Here is a 16910-nt window from a genome sequence, read left to right as displayed (position 1 = left end):
CCATGGACACAGCAAAACCCATGCTGCAAGCTGAGCCTGGGTATGGCTCAGCTCTTCGCTGGCTCCACAGCTGCAGCTGCCAGCAGCCTTGTTGAACAAGTCCATCAGGGCTTCCCCTTGTGTAGAGCTATTATTGTTAAAATAAACATGCATTTAGCTTCACCATATAATATTTCACAAGGCTGAGGCACAGCAGTTGGAATGCATCTCCCCCAGCCTTGAAGTAGGAGGCAACGCGAATCGACGCGCTGGAGCATTTTCAAGGTAAACACTGAAGGGTTTTATTGATGCAGGCTTTGGTGTGGCTGTCACTGTGGTGAGGGTGCTGCATGCTGGGACATCTTTATGTCTGAAACAGCACAGTGCAAACTGATCCCAGCCACGACTCTTTTAAACGTATCTAACAACTGCTGGAGGAGTTTGGTCTGGTGTTGTCAGATGTGCTGGATGCTTCAGTCTGTGCCTGAACCTTGGTCCAGTATGTACCAGCTCCTGTCACATAACTTGTCTTCTGCAGAGACCAGTCCTCTGTATGGAGGTGACAGCTGCTGTCACCTTCTTGCCCTTGGCACCACCTGCATCCCTGGCACTGCTCTATCTGATGCAGATTTGCCAGCCTAGTACAGAGGATTTGGCCATGCCAGGGTATATTTTGTTTGTGTGTGAACATGCATGTCTGCATACCTGTAAGAGAAAAATTAGCCCTGCCTGCTAATCCAACTCTGTCACCTGGGCAGTTTTTGACTTGCTGCTTTGTTGGAATAACTTGATTCATTTTTAATATTTTAAAACATTATAGGCCAAGTTCATGCCTGATTTAGGATTACTTCAATTAATCTACTGATGGGTAAAGCTAGTGAAAAACGTAGAACTAAAGCAGAGCAAGCCAGCCTTCTTTCTTGTTTTCTTTGAAGCAGATTCTATACAAAGATGCAATAGAAGATTTTACATAAAAGTGCCTGATTAAATCAAGCCCCCAAACTATGCATTTTCATTTTTCAGTGTTCAGAAAGAAAGAAAGAAAAAAAAATACTACTGGTTTCTGAAAACAAAATTCAGCAGGATTTGTAGAAGGAAACATGGATGGCAGTGGAGGAGGAGAGATGCTCAGCATATGGAGGGGTTAAATAAATGTGAGCTTGCAATGCTGCTGTCATATTTGCTAGGAAGATTGGGAAGAAAATCCTAATGGACACACTGGAAACTGGTAATGCATATTGGTTATGTGTACAAAAAAGGACACAAAGCCAACAGAAGTGGCTAATGAAAAATTACGTGAGCATTCAGCAGAGAACATTACTCTGAGCCCTGATGGTGGTGGAGAGATGTGAATGACGCTGGTCAGGTGAAGAACTGGAAGGCCTGCTCCAGTATCACCTTTCAAGCTGAGTGCTGCCAACACACTTAGGAAAATGTTGAATCAGAGCTGGAAGATGAGATGTAGCGTTAGGGAGATGTAGAGAGAGATTTTCCTAGCACAGACTTTAACCAAGAGAAAACACTCGTTTGCTTTACAGGTGAATAAACAGCCATTTCCTTGAGCAAACCCAGTCATACAGCAGCATGCGATGCTATTACTTAAGGTTTCATTGAAAGTAAAAATTCATGCATGTTACCTCTAAAAGGAAAATTTGAGGGCTAGACCCACATAAGACAAGTCTTCATTGCTCTCAGACACTTGAATTATCGTGGCTTTGGGCACAGGATTTCTCTGTACAGCACTTCGGGCTTTATGGTGTTGCTTCGGGCCTTTGCTGGTTTAGGCCTTGTTTGAGGAAATTAGGAACCATCTTTCTTGAGGAAGGATGATATTTCCCTTAATTTAAATAGCTTTGAGCAAACAAGTACCAATTTGGATGTGCTTTCTCATTTAATATTAGTCTGATTTATGCTGCTAAGCAGCCCTTCTGCTCTCCTGTTTATATACCCTCAAAGCTCATTTTTAACTACAGTTAATCATGCTGAAGCAGAACGTAACTCACAGCGAGATGATGCTGGCCAAATTTTATAACGTGGGCTACTGTATTGGATGTCAGCTCTGCTGCTAAAAATAACCACTCTGGGGCAGGTGCCTCCCCCAGCCAGCAAAATTTAATGCCACTTTGTAAAATCCTGGCCAGGTGAAGCCTCAGAGGGGCATGGGAGCTGTCCTCCAGCATTTGGGGGGAAAAAATTGGTGTTGCCAGCTCAGGGATTGAAAGCTGTTTGCTCAAAGTATTGTCAGACAAACTGCTTGGACACAAAGCAAGCAGAAGTGACTCAAGTGCAGAGTACTTTGCCTTTCTGACCTGGTCACAGCTGAGGCTGGGAAGTGGCAGACTGAGCACTTTTTAATCTGTAAATGCAGTTGTTTGCTGTACCACAAAAGAAAGTCCACCTGCAGCTCCAGAAAATAACAAGAGCTAGGTGGGACCTGGAATTAAGGAAGGCACAGGACAAATGCTTTGTGCCACATCCCTCTCCCTGCACAAAAAGTCCCTCAGCCTCCTCCTGCCCCCTCTGCCCCAGTCACCCTCCCTGGTGCTCCTCCAGCAGCTCAGCAGCATCCAAATACACCAGGGAAAAGCTGTGCAGCAGCAAAACCCTAGAGCCAGGGCAAAACCCATATTTTTATTTCTGGAAGACTGGATAAAGGTAGAAATAGAGATGTGTGAGAAGGAGGCCGAGGGGTCTGCTGGTAATTGAGAAATACCTGCCCATGCTTTTTTGTTTGTGTTGTGGTGGGGAGATGTGGCACAGCCTGCACAATCTATCTGCCATAGGGATGTGTTAAACATACTCAACATTTCTGCAGCAATACACCAAAAATGGGTAAACAGAGGAGTGCCACAGTTAACCAAGGGTTTCTCTTTCCTCTGAGACATGAACCATGCAGCTGGGCTGGGCAGGCAGCAGCACCTGCTGGTGCAGGACATGCAGCTGGTGCTCAGCCCCTGCTGAGCATAATGTCTGCTGTCACAGGGCTGCTCCTGGGGTCTGAGTGAGCCTGTCTCACCCAGCTGCTGCCGTGGAGGTGTGTGGTAAGCACAGACCTGGTTCCTCTCCATCCTCACTAGATGCCAAGTCTTGCACAACATTCCACCTTTTTTTTTTTTTCAATGTGTGTTTTTCCTGCTGAGGTGAGAACCCTTCCCAGGTGGTGGGATATAAGTATCCCTGGAAACTTGTCAGCCACAAGGGAGCAAACAAGAGGCTTCAGCAAACAGAAGCGATCAGGTTTCTCACACATCCCCGGAGCTATCCCAGCTATGTGTGGCAGCGCTCCCCTCCACCTGTGGCTTCCAGGGTCCTGCAGCACCAGGGCTGTGCAACAAAGCCAGGAAACATCCCTGCTGCAGGAGAGCAGCCGCACCGCCAGCCGCCCATTTGCTTGTCTTTTGCTCAGACATATTCCTTTGCTCCTTTCGGGTGCAAAAGCAAATCCAACTGGATTTTCAGGGACACGGCAACAACTGCTCCCAAGCCTTGTACTTGCTATTCACAATGCAGGGAATGCAGGGTCATGGGTCTGGGGGAGCAAGGAGGAATATTGCACATGCCTCTGAGCAAAGCTTGCATGACTTCTACAGGCTTCGTGCCAAATTATTTGTTCCTTCTTGTTACAACACCAGGAGGAAAAACAAAAAGAGAAAAAAAATCACCATCAACCAGGAAGCCCTAAGTTCTACTTTTTCCTCTAGTACAGAGGTGGGGAGATACTTCTGTACAACACCTGACAGCCTACAGAGAAAAGCTTTTTCTGTGGTTGAGTCATAGGGCCGAACACGTCATATAGAAGGATACAAAAGCTTTTACAGACTGTCATTTTTCTAGCAATTATAATTTCATACACATTTACCAAAGGACAATTCTGAAAAACAAGAAAAATGACAATGAAACAAATTATATTGCTGCTTCTAACCAGCACATGCAGATCAGGAATCATATTGCAATCAGTTGCCAGAAGGACCATAGTGTTGCTGATTATTTATTTTGAGTGGTAAATGCATACAGAGCTACACAAGCTTTGTTTTTGAGGCAGCAGCATGTGCTCTGCAAACTCTGACATCTGAATTCATTCCCTTTTCAGGCTTTACATTTGGAAGTTGGCTTTGTTATCAGGTTTCTACAGAAATGTGTTGGTGGGATAACTTTAACTGGTACACTTAATCTTCTCTGGTTAGTTTTATTTTCCTTCCCCACCCCTGAAGCTCAATATCTGTACGACAAAATAGAAGAAAAAAGTTAGCTGCTAATCCATCAGAAGTAGAGCTTGCTGACAATGACACCTTTCGTTAGAACCAGCTTCCTGCACAGAATGAGATTAAGACCAGCTTTGTTTTGTTATTTGCCTTCCCTTGAAAATCATTGTAGATGCATTTCAGGTAGCAAATGCAATAAAATCCAGAAAAATAACTTTATAATCAGAATGGGTCTCATTAAAAAGAGAATCCATTTCAGAGACTGATGTAAGAGGTGATTTATAGACTGCCAAGTATAGGGAAGGCACCAGCATCTTTGTACGCATGTATATAATGGAAAAATGGGTACTCAGATTGCCACAAACCAATGGACAGGGTACAATATATAATAGAAAATGCCAATGTCTCCCTTCAGTATAAATAATCAAGGAATTTTCTTCAGTGTTGAAATTTCTACACATGAGTTTGTTTGCACATGTTTTCCACATTTCTGACTCCCAAGACATCTGGTTTTCCAGTGCTAGGGCAACATAAATTGTCCCATTGTGTAAATCCGTTGATGTCAATAGCAGTACATCAACTTTAAATTAAGAGATCTGCCCACAGTATCTTTTTGGTTTAGGTGCTGTATGAGATATATTTTCAGAAAGACAAAGAATTGGAAGCAAAATGCTTTCTGGTGGATATTAGAGCTATTTATGTCCTGTTCCATTCAGTTATTAATTGCTAATCAGGAGCTGAAAGCATGTGAAACAACACTTGTGTATATGTTCCAGGAATAGTTTGTGTTATGGTGGGTTATCCCCTTCAAATATCCTATAAGAAATGGAAAAGTGTGTTACTATTCTGTTCATAGACATTTTGAGGATGTGCTTTTGCTTTTTTTCCCCAGTTTCTTGGGTATTTAAAAGAGAAATGTTGATTTAGGAATTATCATAGTCCCTAAATAGAGTCATTCAATTTGTGTAGGAAATGAACACGAGTTCAAGACACTGCAGATGGGACCACTGCCATTTTAACCGTTGTATACTTCCATATTTGCCTTCACTGGGGTTAGGACCTACAGTAAAATTCAAGGAAATACTTGGAAAAACTTGATATCACCATGTCTTAAAGCCCCAAACCTGCGAAACCTTATCAACACGTTTTATTCTGAGCACATGACCCATCCTGTGGAGTTCAGCACCCTCAGTGCCTGGTGTGTTAGACTTTGAACTAGTTTCTAGGAAATCGATGCTACCTGCCCTAAAGCATCTCACTGTAAGTAGACCAGGTAAAAGACGAGAAGAAAACATTTTTTTCTTCACTTGTCTTATTTTCAAATACAGCAAAACAAATACCGTGGCTGGTTTATGTTTCCATAGATTTTGATTCAGTAAATGTACATTTGTTATCTAATATTTATACTGCAATATATATTTATACCCAAAGGGATGTTCTGATACCATTAGGGGAAGGTAGTAAATGTGCCTACAGAGGTCTTCTCAATCTTGATCTACTGTTCAGAGCTAAGGTTAGTAGAGGAGCCTTGCTCCAGCTTACTCTTTGGGATTTCTTTTAACTCTTCATTTTTTGAATAATGTGGTTTTGAGTTGTTAATTACAAGATCCTATTTATGTTAAAATTGTCTCTACTTTGAAACTTAGCCTCATCACACATATAGTAAATATTTTTTTTATTCTTTAAAAAGAATAAAATCACTGTCTGGTTTTATGGTGATGACAACAATCCCAGTCAAAAGTAGAGAATGGAACCAGAATCACATGTGCTGTATTTTATTTATTTTGGGCTATCTAACCAGCAGTTATTGTTACCCATTTAACAGAATATGCTTTTATCAGTATTGTCATCCGGGATCTTCTTCTGGTACAAAGTCAAAGTCTTGTCCTAGACACCTACCCTAAATTAGGTCACACAAAGGAATCCAGCATCTGTGTGATAGTCCAGGTCATGCTGCTATTTGTGGAATGGATATTAGTATGGTCTTTGTGAGTGCATGATATATGAACTGTATGTATTTCCTTGATAAATTGTTTTTAAATATTTCCTCCTTTTTATTAATTGAAGAGGAAACTCATGCATCAATGACATTTTTATGCTGGTTTACACATAAATTATTTCCCTGTGATGTTCATTTTTATTATTATTGCCGATATTATAGCAAATGCTTTTTTTTTTTTTTGCCTTGTAAACAAGATTTTGCTTACAGCTAAATGAAAAGAAGCGAAGTTAATCACATTGAAATAATAGGTTTAAAAAGGTAATTCAGTAATGTTTGGCTGATGTTTAATCTTACCCAATAGAAGACATGCTGAGAGAAATGACAGAATTCTCTTTTTGTAATTAAAGAGTATTCATCACCGGCAGGGCAGCTGAAGGAGAGCTGAAATTCTGCAGTGACTGCCTACGCCTGGCAAACCCTTCTAAGCAAGGAATTCATGGTTTGTTAAGTGACAGTGGTGGCCACAAACCTTGAAAATGAAGAGCATCATCAGACCTTTCAGTGTGAGAGCTCAACATTGGGAGTCTCATTTTCAGGAGGGAATGAAATTTTCTCCGGACCCATTAGGAAGGTTGCCTCCCATCAGACCTGCCTGAAAATGGCACCTGTCTCTCAGCAGGAGAGTAGAAATAGTCACCCAAGATATTGACCTTTTTCCCACTGAGTCTCAGTGTCTCACTGTAACCTGTTTCTCTGTAGGACAATCCCTGAAGGAAGTTGAACCTGCCTTGCTTTTGCGATGGAGAACTGAGGCTTGCTGGTTGCATGTAATCGAGCACCTCCATCCTTAAAGACATAAACACTGAGGCTCTGAGTTGTTCAAGATCATGCAAGAAATATATGATGGAGCAGAGCCTTGAAGCCAAGATTCCTGAATTAGCTTTTCTATAACTTCACCTTAGAATCATAAGATCTTCACAGAACAGCCTTCTTTTCACAGTGCTGTGCCTGCTAACCACCATCCTGGGCTCTCTGATTCACCCTTCGTTCCCTCCCATGTGAACACACCTGTGCTTGGTCACAACACACTTTGTCCCAGGTACTGTGTTGCAGGAAGAAAAGATTCAGCAAAGAAGCTTCTGCTTGTTTTCTGAGAGTTAAATATTCCAGCAAGCAAAGCCACATTTGTCAAGTTATACCAGATTCTCAAGCTCAGTTGACCAGTGCACTGCAGAGCTGCATGGTGCTACTGGAATTAGGTGTTTCAGACAGAAAACAGCACTCAAAGCTCCTACAGGCTGTCTGTCATGTGAGGACCCCTTGACCAATTCATTCTGAACTGTATTGAAGGGCCTGTAGTTGACATCTCACCTGTCAGCTTTGAGGATAATGCTGGGATTTCATGGTGGCTTCCTAAATTCTGGCTCCTTCCTCCCATCTTCTGCAACCAAATTAATACTGGTGACCAGGAGGCAGAGAAAGCAGAAAGCAATCTCCAACATTTCGTTACCTAAAGAACTACCTGAAATTCTTCATCTGTCTTCCTTGTAGACAATCAACATTTTCTCTTCTTTCCTGTATAATTCATTTCCAAATCTGAAACTATGGTCATATGTGTACCTAAATTCCTCACAGAGGCCAGCCTGTTCTTGCTGGTCTTCAGTACCCAGGACATCAACACATCCCCAGACAACCTACTGATGTGCAATGGCAGCTATGGTTATAAGCCCAGATTTAAGCACGTCTTGCAATGCTGGAGTGTTTCACATGCCAGGTTGTTCATTATCTGCATTCATATTTCATATTTCCTGATCCACTTAATGAGTTTTTCAAAGTGGGCTCATATCCTAAATTCCCCTTACTGGAAGTATGTTTGAGCTCAGTCTGACTGTCCTGTGGGGAGAAGCACTCTACCTTCATTATGCTATTTTTTACCAAACTGTTTGGAATATGGTGTGTTTTGGCCATGCATGCCTGCTTGGTAAGATGGGTAATTGTTGTTATAGAGTAACTGATAATAAAGTGAATTTTAAGAAAAATAGTTTTCAAACACTGCCACAGACCCACCTGCAGACAGTCTAGATTAGCTGGAGGGGAATGGTTCTTGGGAAAACAGTTCATCTCCTTTTGAGTGAGGAAGTCGTGTCAGAATCACGCTGGCAGTAATTGCATCAAAACAGAGCAATATTGAGTCCGAGCCTGATCCCTAGCCAGCTCCTCTGAATCCATCATCTCTGGTTTCGGGTCTGACTGCTCTTCCCTTCTACTTCTGAAAGAAATCCAGCAAGGGGCAAGACCCATGAGTCCAAAGCCCACTGGGACCAGTAGAAAGATTTGAAGGCTTTGAAGCTGGTCCATCTCCAAGTCCCCTGCTGCATGTTAGCCACACGCTCTCTTTCCATGCTTGAATAAGCGTATAGTTCCCAGCCTCTCAGAAACACAGTAGTTTTTTGCATTTGTCTTTACATTTGTTTTCTGCTTGGCAGCCGAACGGGCAATTTGCAGCTCCCCATGAAGAGCAAGCCCAGTGGGCAAATGGCATTTAGTTTGTGAGCTTTGCATGAAAGTTACATTTCTTTTTTTCCCTCTGTAGTTCAAACCTCCAGCAAACTTCCCCCTGCAGCTCTGGAAAATATAAACAATCCGTTTGCTGTTAGAAACCAGCATGCTCAAGCTTTGATTTGTGATTTTCTAGGGAAGAACAGTATCATCCTTCAGTAAGAAGATCTGCATGCTGGAGTCACAGAAGCAGGTCAGTCTCATACAGCATCTAATTAGGCAGATCTCTATTGTTTAGCCAAGCAGATGCATCCATCACCGAACATTAGATGCTGCACCAGCCAGTAACAGCAGCTACTAGCTCCTTAAAAATGCAGAAATAGGAAATCTCCTTTGCTTATTGGCTGGTGCTTTGATCCATGCAGTAACAATCACTTTCAAGGTATCAGTAAGAAAAACCAACTAGCTGTGCTTGAGTTTCTTTAGTGGTTCCCTACCTTTGGGATCTGAGTTTAAAAACACTTACTAGCAGAAAGAAAGCAATCAAAATGTTTGATTCTTTACCCAGGCAGGTTTTCATTCTCTCCTATCCTCTTTAAGGCCAGATTGACATTTTCTCAAGGAATTTTAAAGATAATCAGGCATAAAGTGTAACTGGTAGACCAATGATTTTCTTCAAATCTGGGTGCCAGATTTGTCAGTCCCTTTGCGCAGTCCTGGCTGTGGCCCACCAGCCACAGCAACCTCAGCAGCAAAAGCAGACAATCATCTGCCCACAGATGCCAAGCCCAGGCTTTTCCTCAGGCCATGAAGCAGCCAAGCCTTCCTGGTGCCCTCCTTTCACAGGAAAATAGCCAAGAGTGTATCAGACCCTTCTGCACTATTCCCATCATGTCCCTGTGGTGGGATCCCACACTACACCACTCACAGCCATCTTGATCTCTATAACATTTCTTAGGGTTTCCTAGAGGTGGCCTAGGTTGTTTCTCCAGGTGGACTGGTGACAATGATGTGCTCTTACCCTGCCCAATTATCCCCATTTTATTGTCAGCTGATTCAAAAGTAGTCAGGTGCCTAAACACCAATATCTAGTATCATGTTTACCTGTGCTCATGGATAACTGTGTCATCTCCATGGTCCTACTGGTAAAAAAAATAAAAAATAAAAATAAAAAACAATAATAATCACAGAATCACAGAACCATCTAGGTTGGAAGAGACCTCCAAGATCACCGAGTCCAACCTCTGACCTAACACTAACAAGTCCTCCACTAAACCATATCCCTAAGCTCTACATCTAAATGTCTTTTAAAGACCTCCAGGGATGGTGACTCAACCACTTCCCTGGGCAGCCTATTCCAGTGCCTAACAACCCGTTCAGTAAAGAAGTTCTTCCTAATATCCAACCTAAACCTCTCCGGCGCAACTTTAGCCCATTCCCCCTTGTCCTGTCACCAGGCACGTGGGAGAATAGACCAACCCCCACCTCGCTACAGCCTCCTTACAGGTACCTGTAGAGAGCAATAAGATTGCCCCTGAGCCTCCTCTTCTCCAGGCTGAACAAGCCCAGCTCCCTCAGCCACTCCTCATCAGACTTGTTCTCCAGACCCCTCACCAGCTCCGTTGCCCTTCTCTAGACAATTTATTATTACTTTCCACCATTTTTAGTAAGATACTTCAGCTTTCAAGTCTCTTGAGCCTTTGTGGAGCTTGGGATAGTTTACACTCCAAAATCACAGCAGTTTAAGGACAAATGGTCCCTTGTGGCTCATATATTTGCTATGCAGCTGATTAGGGTTTCACACAATGCAACAACATTGCTGAACAACAAGAGACCACAGTGTGCCATGGGAAAGGTAGTCTGAGCAGAGCTGGGAGTGCAAGGCGTAGAAACTACTGTTTGTTAACACATAGCAGCCCCTTTCCAAATCAAATATATATATATATATTTTCCCCAATCCAAATGCTTTATTATATTATTTTTTGCTAACGAGTCATTTTTTTAGGTGGAAGACTTTCTGCTTTTCCATTTTCATAAAAATGAAAAAGTCATATTTGCCTTTCCTTCAGCTCCCCTTTAAGGGCTCAGCAGGACTGACTGGAGAGAGCACCCACAGCCCTCATCACTGTTGAAAACTACCAGCATCAGCCCAATAACCTGTTTGAGAATTACCTAGACTCAGTGTGTAAAGGGATTTATTTATTTATTATTATTTTTGGAAAAAAGAGTGCTATGTATTACTAAGTTTTTACAAGGTTATGAAGATGTTTTTATTGAGGAACATTTGCAAGTTTCAGATGGCTGGCAGATGTGTTAAAGAACATATGATTCGAATAGAAAACCTTTCTTTTTATTGCCGAAACACTAATAAGAGTGCACTTTAATATGCCTTAATGTGTTACTCCTTAATTGACAGCAGATGTTTCCTGAACAGCATTTTTTAAAAGACGTGCCGCACTTCAAAACAAGAAGAAATAAAGCCTTACTGTACATACAAGAGCTTCCAAAAACAACGCCTTCCCTTGCCAATAATTGTTTATAAAAACAGCGTTCCAGATTATTTGAAAATCAATATTAAGTCCCATGGAATATGTCAGAGTAAATCTGATGTTATTTCAACAGAACCTTAACATAGCCAGTGTTCAAGGTCTCCTTTTGCTTTCCTTCCAGTCTCCAAAATGGGAAACATCATCTAGCCCTTCATGCTTGATCTGAGGGGAATTGGAAAAAACATCCAGCTCAATGAGGAGCCAAGTGTCCATGTATTTGGCCAGACGGAGAGAGAGCTTCCAGCAGGACCAACTACACCTCCAAAATCTTACCTGCGGTGCAGTAAAATTGTTTTTCACGCTCTCATGGATGATACTGCAAGCGCTGGGACATCCTCATCCCCCCTCTGCTGGAATGGTCTCACCAAAATGGGAGAGTTCCCTCACTGTGTTGATTTGATTTTATATTTAATGCCTGTAATAGCATTAAATTATATATATATATATATATATATATATATTCAGCAGCAGGAAGTAAACATGCAAATTAAGAAAAAAAAATATGGAATTTTACAATCTACAATAAATGAAAGAGAAAAATATAAACAAATTATTGATGGGTAAAGATCAGAGGAAGACTATCTTTTGTAAGCACAGACCTCAGGAGACCTGCTGATGTCCTGGGAAAATAAGACTTGCTGAATTTTCCCCACTGCTCCCCAAACCCAGCCGGGAGCAGCCCTGAAAACCCCCATCCCCACACTACGATGTGCACCAAGCCCCAAACGTGCCCGTTTGATGTGTTTGTAATTGTAACACACTGGGTTCTCCAAAGCATGCTGTGAGCTGCGATTTGTGGTAACAAATGACAGAATCCATAAATACAGCCAAGCTGTGGTCAGTGTTTATTTATTTTTATTATGTAAACAACCCATCGGTTTGGGTTATTACAGTTTAGCATTAAAAGCACTTGATCATTTAAAATGACTCAATGTTATCCGACTTTTTTAAAAAACCTTGTTAAAATACTAAGTAATTGACAGTGCTTTTTGTTATCCTGCTTATAAAATACAAATCATTAGGGCAATAAATATTATTCATTTAGAACTGATGCAAACCAAATGTTTTCTTCCTTAAAATACTCATAAAAGTGAAGTTTTATCTTCCATCTGGCAATGCCTCTTATGCCAAAATGTTCTGAGTGGAATTGCATTAATAAGAAGACATCAAGAGAAATATGTTACTTGTATCCTTTAATACGTCTTTGTAAACTGAGATACACATTGGACTTCTATCTATAAGAATCTCTACCTGTGGATTTTGAGAAGGATTAATAGAGAAGAACCATTATAGGATGAAAGGACAGAGCATGCTGGGAGAAAAATGAAAATCAAACATTCACCAGTGCAAACACTTCCTTCCAGGATAATATTTAGATTTTATTTTATTTTCTTAATTTAAATATATATATATATAAATAAAATGTTTAAGCCCATTTTAGATAGCACACATCTGCACCGCAATAAGTCTGTTTTCAAAAGTACAGCTCTCAGTGGGATATTTATTTAATTCGTATTGGTTTTGGACCTCAGCCTATAATGAGAAAAGATATGGGCACATGCTAGAGGTGGTGGCTGTGACTTGGACTTTTTTGAACATTAAAGCAGAAAAAGCTTTTGCGTGTAGGAAGGGTTTAGTGAAAATTCAATAACTTTTTCTTCAGACCCCATGCTTCAGAGCACTAATAAAGACAAGAGAGAACTGACACAGACACTGAATTCATGACCAAGCTCCTGGAAAATGCCAACCAATTCCGGCAGGAATTTTCCAGCATTTCTCTCTTCAGATACTTTTCACCTCTCTGTTCAAATCTGATTTTAAAACCAATTTCCACCCCCATCACATTCTTCACTTCTGACATGTGCTGGGATGATCTCTGCAGAGGTGTCCAACTCACCTCCTTTTCTATGTTGGTCAAAGACCTCCCCAAATTGAGCTAAAAGTAGCCAATTTCAGCCAAAGCACTGGGCCAGCACAAGGGCACCAAGTGCTGTGCTGCCTTCAGAGCCTCCCAAGGCACAGACAGAGTGTCACGGCTTGCCCATCACACCCCCACTGGGGGGGTTGCACCAAATCCATCTGTTCTGATGGAGTTTTAGCACAGGGGAGAAGGCAGCAGGCTTTCTCCATGGGGCAGGGAGGTCAGTGGGCAATGTCTGAGGTAGCACTGGGGTGCTCCGTCCATCCTGCTGTCGTGCAGGTCAAAACCAGTAGCGAAATGGGGAAATGTTCCTCAGCCAGATACTATACATCTTTTCCTTCCTGCACTGTTGTGAATCTTACCCATTTTGCTGCACCTTAGGGTCCAATTCAATGACTGAAATTGATTTTTTGGTACTTCAGTGGCCTTGTGCAGAAACCAGAGGTATTATCTTTTATTGAATACAAACCTTAGAGCACTAGCTCACAAGCTCTCTTCAATACGCTATAATAAAGTAATACCAATATTTCCCAGCTCTCCAAAACTTCATTATTCTGTGTCTCTTTGGGACGCTAGCATCTCTTACCCAGACTTGTTCATAGATGGTGGATTTCACATCTGATGCTCCGTTTAAGGGCTTCTCCTTTTGCTGTATGTGTGTGTACGAGCTGACACACACGTGCATGCACTTCCTTACATATGCTCAACATTATCTGTCAGAGTCTGCAGATAAAATAGCACATCCATGTGCCAGTCAGAAAAATGCACTTGACTTTTGGGCATTGTTTTCATTAAAGCACAATCAGGACCTGGCCACAGACTCCAAAGTGTGAATGGAAAAAATTTCCCTGTGTAAGAATCTCAGCTGACGTGCAGCTGCCAAGGTCTGCATTCCTTTCAGTTATGCTTTCCCTGAAACCATAAATAGTCCCCAAAGCCAACACAAAACACCCTGTGACGCCAAATGGAGATAACGTCCCACCACTGGCTCCAGCCAAGGTAGCCACCAGCACCTCCTGCCCCTTCCTCAGCACAAGGCTGCAATGCAGTCCCACTTTCCTGGCTGACTTCACACATCTCACCTTCATGCTTTCTCTCATTCATGGGGTAGAGGCTGACCCTTATATATTTGTTCCATCATGCCAATGGCTTTGCTTTGAGCTCGTATGGGCACTCCCATACTCTGAGCATTCAGAATGAAGAGCAAGGGTGGAAGCACACACTGTGTGTCACTCCATGGTTTCCTTAAATGTACTTTTCTTTCTTTCCTTATACAGCCTTGAGGACCACTGGGACTGACATCCAGAAAAGATACTGAAAACTTCCGTCTCAAAGGGAAGTGCTAGGGGAAGCCATGGAAAGTTATAGATGGATGTGAGAATTATCTAGGGCTTGCTTTTCCAACTGGCTCAGCCTTCCCCTCCTGGCACTATTGAAATCAACGGGTATTTTTTGAAAACCAAAGCTGGGTTAATGACTAAGGGTTTTTTAAAGATGGAGCAGTTGAAGCAGTGATTACTGGGGCAAGAGGAAATCTCCTGCAGGTATTAGTCTTACAGGACGGCATGCCAAAGGTTACTATGGCGCTCGCGATGTGGAACGATGATGAAATACTATGGGAAAAGCAAGTCCCCCAGCTACAATGTATGCATTCGGTGGTCATGGCTATGCACCAGTTGTGATCAATGGGTGTAAAGTCAGGGTCAGGGCTGCAGCAGCCGGAGATGCTGGTGCTTTGCAATCTAGCTGGGCCCCAACCAAGGCACTGAGTTTCCACAATTCATTTATCATAAACAGCAATTTGCAAATGTTAGCACTTTCCCACACGTCATGAGCCCTGATGGACTTTAATAAAAGAGAGGGAGAGAAATAAAGGGAAGAAGAGAGAGAAAAATACCTACATAATTAACTAAAGTTCTCAGAATTGTTTTAATTGGGAAAATGCTACCCTTTTGGAAGTAATTGCTGTAGAAGTTTTCATTTTTTTTCTTGGTTCTGTTTTTTTCACATTGGCTTCACGTCTGCTAATTAGCCAGTTGTCTCTGTTAGAGAGTTTTTGCCCCTCTCTTTTTTACCTTCAAGGCTGCACAGGAATCATTTTCCAGTTTGCTTGGCTCTGATGGTCATAAAAATTAGAATATTTGCATTAATTTGGTTAGCACACTGCTTTTAAGCTTATGGCCTTTAAAGGGGAGAGGTAACAAAGTAAAATGAAGTGTATACAAAGCTTGAAAATGTATGAAAGTGAGGGTTTACAAGAAAAGAACAATTGTGCAGATGTTGGCAGAGATGTGAGGGGGAGCCATGGGCGGGTGTCACCGCCACTTTCAAACACCCCCGAGCTCTGAGGGAATCCTGCTCTGGGTCTGGTCCATCTCCAGTCTACAAATAGGTAGAGGTGGCTGAAAGAACAAAGTCTATGGATAGAGGAAGGAACAAGAGTTGACACTTTTAGCTAATATCAACGGTAAAATCACTTTAATGTGATTTTCCAGGCGTCTTGTCTCTCTGGGCTAGTATCCTTCTTCCCAGAGTGGGCAATAACAGAGGTTTCAATGACAGGGATAAAATACTTGGAGCTGTTATTATCAGATTTTCTCCCAGTGTTGTAGGAGGAAGTTGTTCCTCCCACAGAAAACAGAAATCAGAGGGTTTAGCTCTCTTTTAATTGTTTATCCTATCTCATGCTGCTTTGCCACCTTGTCTACTTTTCTGCATCCCTACCTTATTGCTTAATGCTAATTAACAGATCAGCATGAAGCTGTCCTGCAGTTCTCAGGGATCTCTCTTCTGATGCTTTTCTCTCTTCCTGGACAACCTCATAACACTTTAGCAACATTCCCTTCCATATATACCATGCAATCCAAGGAGAGACAAAATCAGTACATTGCTGATAAGAACAGCTATCATTTTCTAACTCACAAATACAATGGCAGCAGTATCTATCAGAATAAAAAAAATAATAATAAACAAATAATAAATAAATAAATAACCAGAGAGGGCTGGGGAAAAAAAGCCCTTAAAATATCATATTCACTCATTTAGCTATTATGAAATTTCTACTGCTAAAAAACACATACAGCCACATTAGTGTAGTGGCGACATCAGAACAAATCTGCCTTTCTGGTTTATGATGCCACTAAACCCCCTTTATGATGTTATGTGCTTGTCTATCAGTGTTACCCATCTCTTGTTCCTTGCAGTAGTCACCAAACTGCTTAGAAGAGCCCAGATTTAACCCTCTTAACCATTTCATAGCTGACAGGCAGCAGGAAGCTGATATTTTGCAAGAAAATTAACCCTGGGATTTATAATTTTACACTGCCTTGAGATAAAATGGAGTCTGAAAGGGAAATGTAGATTCCCTTGTAAATGTAGATTCCTATGTAAATGTAGATTGCTGTGTAAATAAAGCAAGAAAAATGGTATCCCCTCCAGTGTCAACTGCTCTCCTTGAACCCTTCAAGAGCTGTGAAGGTGAATCACAGAATCACAGAATAGTCTAGGTTGGAAGAGACCTCCAAGATCACCTAGTCCAACCTCCTACCTAATGCTAACAAATCTTCCACTAAACCATATCCCTAAGCTCTACATCTAAACGTCTTTTAAAGACCTCCAGGGATGGTGACTCAACCACTTCCCTGGGCAGCCTATTCCAGTGCCTAACAACCCGTTCAGTAAAGAAGTTCTTCCTAATATCCAACCTAAACCTCTCCGGCGCAACTTTAGCCCATTCCCCCTCGTCCTGTCACCAGGCACGTGGGAGAATAGACCAACCCCCACCTCGCTACAGCCTCCTTACAGGTACCTGTAGAGTG

Source organism: Oxyura jamaicensis, chromosome 20 (assembly GCF_011077185.1).
Source record: "Oxyura jamaicensis isolate SHBP4307 breed ruddy duck chromosome 20, BPBGC_Ojam_1.0, whole genome shotgun sequence".
Taxonomy (NCBI): domain Eukaryota; kingdom Metazoa; phylum Chordata; class Aves; order Anseriformes; family Anatidae; genus Oxyura; species Oxyura jamaicensis.
This window is presented reverse-complemented; position numbering follows the sequence as displayed.